Source organism: Triticum urartu, chromosome 6A, assembly GCF_056163025.1.
Source record: "Triticum urartu cultivar PI428250 chromosome 6A, HENAU_Tu73, whole genome shotgun sequence".
Lineage (NCBI taxonomy): Eukaryota > Viridiplantae > Streptophyta > Magnoliopsida > Poales > Poaceae > Triticum > Triticum urartu.
In genome coordinates, this window is record NC_141878.1 from 371,941,558 (window position 1) to 371,951,791 (window position 10,234).

Genomic DNA, 10,234 nt, shown 5'->3' on the forward strand with positions numbered 1-10,234 from the left:
TGCCTTCCAGGGCATCCCCAAGCTTAGGCTTTTGACACTCCTTATTCCAAAATCCATCAAATCTTTACCCAAAATTTTGAAAACTTCACAACACAAAACTCAACAGAATATCTCACGAGCTCCATTAGTATAAGAAAACAAATCACCACTTTAAAGTACTTTAATGAACTCATTCTTTATTTATATTGGTGTTAAACCTATTGTATTCCAACTTCTCTATGGTTCATACCTGTCGGTGTACAAAAGTAGGGGCTCTCATTTCGCACCCCTTAACTTGTGCACGGGCAGTCAGAGCCGCGCCCATGGCCACACTAAGCAGGGCAGGGGAGGGATGCCAGAGCAACGCCAAGACGACCAGATACGCAAAGAGAGCAAGAGGGTGAGGTGGACACCCCCGTGAAGACTCTTGCCGGGGTGGCTTCTGCAGCCTCGGCAAGATCCTTGCCGGGGCAACTTGCCTGGCGCCAACAGAGCATACCACCCTTGAGCCCAAGGGGTCCCCACGCCATATTGGAACCAAGGCTCGGGAGGCACCTCCGTGGTGGCATGCAGATCTTTGTAGAGATCATAGACACACAAGATCAGATGGGAACCAGAAGACAATGACCCTTGGCGAGATCCTTGCCAAGGAGATCCACGAGACCCCCGGCAAGACCCTTGCCGGGGACGACCGTGGTGCCGCAGCGAGACCCTTGCCGAGGATGCCTGTGGGGCCGCAGCCAGGCCCATGTCTGCCAAAGCCTCCACCGCTACTCCCATACAGCTGCCAGCTCGACCAGCTGAGCAGGCATCTGCGTGGCAGCACGCGGCCTTTACACCAACTCAGCAAGCACCTGCGTGGTGGCATGCAGATCTTCATGGAGGCTCCACAACCGCGCCAACCCAGCAGCCAGCCAACGTGGCGCTACAATGCCTTGTCAGCTTGGACGCGCGTCGGAGCCAGGCAAGGCGACGACAGCTGGGATGAGCTTCTTTGCCGTCCCCAATAAAGCAAGAGGGGCATGTCGGCAGCGCATTAAATGTGTTTGTCCAATGATGCCAGGGGATAGACTCAGCCCCTGTACACCTTTCCACCTCCTGTGTGCCACTGTGGCAGCCCCTTCTTGTCTATAAAAGGAGGCCCGAGGCGTACTGGAGGGGGATTCGGATCTTTTGGACTAGAGAGCCACTGCAGCTAGTTCAAGAACACAAGAACACCTAAATACACATACAAGCAGGACTAGGGTTTTACGCGTCTCCGCGGCCCAAACCTGGGTAAATGATTTGTGTGCTGACCGCCAAACGCGCTCTTCGCACAACCCCGCGCCCGCCAACCATAGAAGGGATCACAATGACCCCAGGCTTAGGGCCGGCTGCCTCTCCCTCTCCCTCCTTTATATACGTGGCCAGGGGACACCCCATAGACACACAAGTTGATCTTTAGCCGTGTGCGGTGTCCCCCTCCACAATTTTCCACCTCGGTCATATTGTCGTAGTGCTTAGGCGAAGCCCTCCATCGGTAACTTCTTCATCACCGTCACCATGCCGTCGTGCTGACAAAACTCTCCCTCGGCCTCAACTAGATCAAGAGTTCGAGGGACGTCACCGAACTGAACATGTGCAAATCGCGGAGGTGCCGTGCGTTCGGTACTTGATCGGTTGGATCGCGAAGACGTTCGAGTACATGAACTGCGTTACTAAACGCTTCCGCTTTCGGTCTACGAGGGTACGTGTACACACTCTCCCCTCTTGTTGCTATGCATCTCCTAGATAGATCTTGCGTGATCGTAGGATTTTTTTGAAATACTGCGTTCCCCAACACTAATTATGCACAACGATCCATGGTGAGGTAGCAACCAAGTCCAATGGATATTCATGTAAATCTCGAAGAGGAGCGGGTTCACCTTAAGTCCGGTAGGTCCAGTTGGGTCTTGAGGTGCTATGAAGGTGTACATGGAGATGACCGTGGGATTCTCCGCATCACACTTGGCCATATTCGTGTTCTACATGTTCCTACTTTCCAACATTTTCTAGATATCATGACCAAGGGCTTGCCTATGGCGTCATTCAAGGAGTTCCGGTCCAGTCTATGTGTCAGCAATGGCGCCGCTTCCACTGCCCGGGGGGGTGGTGATGGTGTTTGAGTATATGTGTTATGTGCATATTGTGTATTGGTCCCACCTCCTAGTTTCCTTGTATAGTTGAGGTCGTGGTCCACCATTTTACATCATATGTACGTGTGATTGCACCTAAGCAATACATTGTGCAATTCCATCATCATACACTCGATGTTGTTTCTGATTGTCGTGATGACATCCTGGGTCTGTGGAATTTTCGTCCGGAAAACGCATCATTCCTCTCCTTCCAAATTTCCTAGGATATCATGATGACCATTGATTTAATTACTCTTTTATTTGTTGTCGTCGTTTTGCCAATGATGTGTTGACAGAACTAAACCAAATTTAGCTGGTGTCTGTCTGTTGGCACAAGCGAGGCACATCCTGTCCAGCTTGCACTGTGCCTCCAGATTTCCTTCGCGAAATTGCAGCTCCAGATCAAGTGCGTGGACGTTTCCAAATTTCTGAGACAAAGAGGACATAAGTATCCATTGGGCCATCCTCTTCTCTGTAGTCTGTCATTGCACCATAGGCGATTCTGAAGGAAGAGCCACATGAACATCATTTGTTAGGGGCCCAAACATTCCACATGAGGGAGCTGAAGTTAGGGTTCAGATCATGCTGGCATTGCATCTTGTATGCAGATTTAACAGTGTATCGTCTGTCACGTGTGTCAAACCAACTTATCCGCTCCTCCTCCGCTGAGTTGAGAGTTGTGTGTGTGTCGTTGATCAGACGCCACAATCTCAGGTATTGTGGTGCAATTGCCATTTGTGTCTCCATGTTGTAGGTCCTGGATTCACTATTCGTTGCCAAGGCCAACCCGCACTATCCTGTTTTTTCGGCAAGCATGATGGAAGAGTTTGCGCTAAGACTGTGCACAGCGGTGCCCCTCCAATCCAGTTGTCCTTCTGGAAGCTCGTCCTGCTTCCGTTGCGGCTATATCTCCCACGATGCGGCTATATCTCCCACGTGTCGAAGCACGACTTAGAGGCATAACCGCATTGTAAGCAATGTTGCAAGTGAGGTAATCTTCACACAACCCATGTAATACATAAGGGAAAAAGATACATAGTTGGCTTACAATCGCCACTTCACACAATACATGAATAAAGCATTACATCAACCATATACAAACAAGGTCTGACTACAGAACCCAAAATAAAAGAAGACTACCCCAAATGCTACACAGATCCCCGATCGTCCCAACTGGGCTCCACTACTGATCAACTGGAACGAAACAACACTACGAACAAGGTCTTCATAGAGCTCCTCCTTGAGCTCGGTTGCGTCACCTGTACGGCATCATCGAGCACCTGCAAACTGGTTTGGAAGTATCTGTGAGTCACGGGGACTCAGCAATCTCACACCCTCGCGATCAAGACTATTTAAGCTTATAGGTAGGGTAAAAGGTATGAGGTGGAGCTGCAGCAAGCGACTAGCATATTTGGGGGCTAACATACGCAAATGAGAGCGAGAAGAGAAGGCAAAAGCACGGTCGAGAATCTATGATCAAGAAGTGATCCTAGAGCAACCTACGTCAAGCATAACTCCAACACCGTGTTCACTTCCCAGACCCCGCCGAGAAGAGACCATCACGGCTACACACGCGGTTGATGTATTTTAATTAAGTTAAGCTTCAGGTTTTCTACAACCGGACATTAACAAATTCCCATCTGCCCATAACCGCGGGCACGACTTTCGAAAGTTCAAATCCTTGCAGGGGTGTCCCAACTTAGCCCATCACAAGCTCTCACGGTCAACGAAGGATATTCCTTCTCCCAGGAAGACCCGGTCAGGCTCGGAATCCCGGTTACAAGACATCTCGACAATGGTAAAACAAGTCCAGCAAAGCCGCCCGAATGTGCCGACAAATCCCGATAGGAGCTGCACATATCTCGTTCTCAGGGCACACTCAGATGAGACATCCTACGAGTAAAACCAACCCTCAAGTTGCCCTGCAGTCTACTCGGTTCGGACCAACACTTAGAGAAGCACTGGCCCGGGGGGGTTAAAATAAAGATGACCCTTGGGTTGGCCGGCCCAAGGTAAAGAAAAGGCTAGGTGGCAAATGGTAAAACCAATGTTGGGCCTTGTTGGAGGAGTTTTATTCAAGGCGAACTGTCAAGGGGTTCCCATTATAATCCAACCGCGTAAGGAACGCAAAATCAAGGAACATAACACCGGTATGACGGAAACTAGGGCGGCAAGAGTGGAACAAAACACCAGGCATAAGGCCGAGCCTTCCACCCTGTACCAAGTATATAGATGTGTTAATTAAATAAGAGATATTGTGATATCCCAACAATACTCATGTTCCAACAAGGAACAAACTCCAATCTTCACCTGCAACTAACAACGCTATAAGAGGGGCTGAGCAAAGCGGTAACACAGCCAAACAACGGTTTGCTAGGACAAGGTGGGTTAGAGGCTCATGGCAATATGGGAGGCATGATAAGCAAGTGGTAGGTATCGCAGCATAGGCATAGCAAAAGAGCGAGCAACTAGCAAGCAAAAAGTGATTTTGAGGGTATGGTCATCTTGCCTGAGATCCCGCAAGGAAGAAGAACGAGTCCATGAAGAAGACAAACGGACGCAGTCAAACGGATCGTCACAAGCGCGACGTTAGCGGAACTAACCTGAAGAAGCAACACCGAAAAGAAGCAGAGGGAGGAGAGGAGGCTCCAGCTTGGTCGTGGAGTCGTCGGCCGGCGAGGTGGAGCTCCGGCAGTGGCTCGATGGACAGAGGAGCTGGGTGGCTATGCGTGGGATCTAGAGAGAGAGGGAGAGATGGGGGTCGCGTGGGATTGAGAGGAAAGGGGTCAAGGGGATCGGGATCGAGCCGAGGGCTCTGCGGCGCTGAGGAGAAGGGTTCGGCTGCGCTAGGGGATCGATAGGAGGCGGCGTCAGAGGAAAAGGTCGAGGGAGAGATGCTCGTTAGGGTTACGGGAGGAGTGGGCTGACTGCTGCTGGGCCTGCGGCTACAGGAGGCCCAAGAGGCAAGGCTAGGCTCTCTCTCTCTACTAAAAGAAAAAAAACAGAGATTAAGAAAGAAAAGAAAGAGGGGTTAGGGGAAGAAGTTGGACACACAGATAATTTTCCCGGACACACAAAAATGTGCTTGTTCCGGGAAAATAGAAAAGGCCATGATTGAGAGATCTAAATTCAAATCCATTTGAATTTAATTCAAATGGTTTGAATAAGTTCAAGGTAATGAAGAGTCCAAAAATATTCAGATTTTTGGTGGAGCTCCGGAAAATGACGAAAGAATAAATGGCAAGGTTAGAGAGCAACTCAAAGCAAAAAAGACTTGAGAGTTTAAATTGCAAGTTTGTCATGGTAATTCCACAAGAATGGAAATATTTATAATAGCTCCCTAATACCGGGAGGATATGTTATAAAGAGAAGTCACCCTTCCCTCGGTTTAAATGGACCGAAGATCCATGCAACTTATTTAGTTGAGTTGCAAAAGATTTATGAGATGATGGCATGATGACATGATGCAATGCAAAAATAAAAGGCAGGCACAAATGAAACACACGGCGAAACCCGGAACTTATGGAAGTCTTCTCGAGCATCGGTCTCGGGGCGTCACAACACTCCACCACTACGAGAGGATCTCGTCCCGAGATCTAGAATGGCACCGGAGGGAAAACGGAAGAGAAAGAGAAGAGGTAAAACTAAGTTGCTTCTTTGACAAACGAGTGAAACCAAAGAACCTTGAGAGGTTGAACAAATTGAAAGAAAGAATACAACGGGGATGAACGAAGTTGAAAACACTCCGTTAGAAAAGAGGAACAAGGAAGAACAAATTCATATAGCACTCCGGTTGAAAAGTGATATGAAACTTGATAAGATGAAAAGAACTTGAGAAGAGGGCACAACACTCCGGTTAAATGGATAAGCAAGAAAAGATCATGATCTTCACAATTCGAGATGATGACTGAAAAGAGCAACATCACAAAGCCTCCGGAAGAAATGAAAGAATGGAATGGAATGGACGGAGGGGAACAAGATCTTGAGAGAGCATGCTTACAACAAATGCTAGAACGGAGTTGTTGGATATCAACAACGAAAGGATAAGCTTGATGTGGGCTTATGGAAGACATCTCAAAATTATGAGGTGAAATTCTGCCACTAACGAAAACAACAGCTTGGATTTTATACGAGCAAGGAGACGAGAAGCTTATTTCACCGGAAGGATAAATGAAGAACTTGGATCATTTATAAGTACCATAATTAGCAACAATCCTTAGGGAAGGCTTTAGGTGAAATATAACCCAAGATAACTCCAATAACGAGATTGATGGATTTAAAATACCTCATTCTTGATAACTTGTGAATCATGAAACATGAACTCAAATTATCACGAATGACATAATACCACCTCCAATGATACAGTTGAAAGAATTGCACTTCGGATTGTAAGACGAAGAATGCTTGAGCTCCCTTGAAAATAATGTTGATGAACACTTCGAGAAGGAATTAAATCCTTGATGAACCATCATGTAGAACCTCCATGAAGAACTCCGGTAACAAAAGGATGATCAAAAGAAAGAGAAGTTGAAAAACACAAGGTGAAGCCTTGCGATGATTTAGATAGAGATCTCTGTGATAATATAATTGAAAGAGGTTGGAACTCCGGGAAAAGAAAAGATGAAACAATTGAGACCGAGAATTTATTCATCGTGAAAGAACTCTGGAAGATGAGTCCATTGCTTGGATGAAGCAAGAATAAGAATTACCTTATGCTTATCCTTCACCAATTTAAATTGATGACAAGAAGCGGATTTGGCATACTACTTATTCTCGTAGAAGGATTTAAGAGAGATATAGCGTAGACTCAATGAACCACCGGTAGGGTTGAAAACAACGAATACATTGATAAGGGAAGAGAAATCTTGAACAAACCACCGTAAGAATTGAAAATGGACGAAGTAAAGGGATGAATCACCGATAAGAATTAGAGAACAGATGATGATAATTGAGGGGATTCAGATACAACTGAAACGAAGAGATCACGAGCTGATTAGAGAATATTTAATGATGCACCAATAAGATTTGGAGAACAATAGCTGAAAGCTGAGAATGAATAAACCTTCTCAAATGATGGCCTCCGGAGAAACGAACTGAAAAGACTCCTGAATTGCTCCGGAAGGATGAAAAGAATTGTCACAATCAAAACAATTATGAGAGGATGGCATCAAGCTAGAATCATGAATCTTGAAGAGAATGGAGCAAGATATGGAGGAAAAACTCTTCTTTGGTCTTCAAAATCCGAGAATGACGACGAGAAACACCACCAAGAATTGTTGAGGCACTCCAGAATGGAAAATTAGAATGGTTGAACCAATGATGAAAAGAATTTGACAGATCTTGGAGAAAACCATCTGACTGATGATAATTCATACTTACGTCAAACTTCAAAAGAATTTAGGATAGCTCCGGGAAAATAAGAAGAGTCAGGCAAGATCCTGGAAAAAGACCTGTGGGTTAGGGCCCACTCAAAAGAAACACCGTTGAACGATTGCTTGAAAAGAGAGATTGCACCGGTTGAAATAAATGGCTTGAATGAGATAACAACCTCAGAATAGGTTGATCGAATGCGTAGTGGAAACATGAATCTTCGAGATATCTTCAGCACTCCGGAACAATTAAATAGCAAGCGGGGAATGATTATGAGGAGCACCGGTCATACAAAAAGCATTGGGAAAAATGAAAAGACTATGCTCAATACAAAGCTTGAATTGAATCCACCGGAGAAGATAAAAGAAACGAAGAATGATGAACTTGAAGCTCCGTTAGCATCTTCTTGAGAATCACCGGATAAGAATATTGACAGAAAAGGATGGAGAGACTTCACATGAACAAAATGGATACTTGATTAAGACATCTGAGTCCTTGAATAAAAAGGGATGGGAGGGTGGGAAAAAAACAAAGTCAACTTGGAATGGATGAAGGTAACACCGTTGAGAAGAACTAAAGTTGGATCTTGCTGATGTTGAAAATGATCGGATCCACTTGAATAGAGACACACCGGTTGAGAAGAAATTTAGATGACAAGCTTGATGATCAAGAAGGATTTGTATTCACATCGGAGTATGAGAACACCGTTTAGGAAAGGTGTGGAATCAACATTTGACTTCGAAGCAACTCGAATACCACAAATGAAAAACAAAACAAAGGATTGGCTTGCAAAATAAGCCGGAACAAACATATGATAGAGATTTCGTCCGAAGTTTTCGTGGTGGGGCCCACACGGGCTTGATCGTACAACACCATCATGTACAAGGCAATGCACATGACATACGAAGCGTCCCCGAGTCAGCATAGCCAAGGACTCTTTAAGACACAACGAGACCACTGTAAAGCCAACCGTGGATAGGCGGACCACTAGACGTCGAACCCCAATCTCATATCATGCGTCTATAGGAAAGATATCCTAAGAGCTACTTGAATTCCCACTTATAAACTCTTAAAACTTTCCGGTTATGCAATCAAGTGTTGGGGATACAGGGGAAGCATAATATCTCACCCAAAACTAACAAATCCTACATCCAGCTGTATCCATCCTTCAACACATAACCAAGAAACCTTCGGAAATCATTTACCTCAACCTTCGAAAAGCATCTGTTATACGAGTTATGGCAATACTCCCGAACTCCCGCCCCAGTACTGGGTGGCGTCAAGGTTATCTCACCAACAACAACATAAAAGAGATTTTCGATGTCGGCAAAAACTCAGGTATTTCAGAACTGCAACGATAAAATTATGACGACAACACCTCGGAGCTCAACTCCCCGGGACACTGCCACAACCCCTAAATGTTAGGAGGCACCAAGAACAATGTTCTCGTCACAAAACCATCGAAACGATTCCAAGATACCCGCATGATCCTAAAAAATGTTTTTAGTGAAATTTGGGAAGAGAAGAGTCAAAACTCTACGTCAGGATGCCTCACCAGAGCGACGAAGGGACTGAGGAGTAAAAAGAATCCTACTCTCCAATATATATAATCCTAAATGACTCAAAACATTTTTCTAGACACAACAACGCCAACGATTCGATCAAGTAGGGGGCTCCTAAAGTCGGGGAAGGCTCTGATTACCAACTTGTAATGCCCACGATGCGGCTATATCTCCCACGTGTCGAAGCACGACTTAGAGGCATAACCGCATTGTAAGCAATGTTGCAAATGAGGTAATCTTCACACAACCCATGTAATACATAAGGGAAAAAGATACATGGTTGGCTTACAATCGCCACTTCACACAATACATGAATAAAGCATTACATCAACCAGATACAAACAAGGTTCGACTACGGAACCCAAAATAAAAGAAGACTACCCCAAATGCTACACAGATCCCCGATCGTCCCAACTGGGCTCCACTACTGATCAACTGGAACGAAACAACACTACGAACAAGGTCTTCATCGAGCTCGTCCTTGAGCTCGGTTGCGTCACCTGTACGGCATCATCGAGCACCTGCAAACTGGTTTGGAAGTACCTGTGAGTCACAGGGACTCAACAATCTCACACCCTCGCGATCAAGACTATTTAAGCTTATAGGTAGGGTAAAAGGTATGAGGTGGAGCTGCAGCAAGCGACTAGCATATTTGGTGGCTAACGTACGCAAATGAGAGCGAGAAGAGAAGGCAAAAGCACGGTCGAGAATCTATGATCAAGAAGTGATCCTAGAGCAACCTACGTCAAGCATAACTCCAACACCGTGTTCACTGCCCGGACCCCGCCGAGAAGAGACCATCACGGCTACACACGCGGTTGATGTATTTTAATTAAGTTAAGCTTCAGGTTTTTCTACAACCGGACATTAACAAATTCCCACCTGCCCATAACCGCGGGCACGACTTTCGAAACTTCAAATCCCTGCAGGGGTGTCCCAACTTAGCCCATCACAAGCTCTCACGGTCAACGAAGGATATTCCTTCTCCCAGGAAGACCCGATCAGGCTCGGAATCCCGGTTACAAGACATCTCGACAATGGTAAAACAAGTCCAGCAAAGCCGCCCGAATGTGCCGACAAATCCCAATAGGAGCTGCACATATCTTATTCTCAGGGCACACTCAGATGAGACATCCTACGAGTAAAACCAACCCTCAAGTTGCCCCAAGG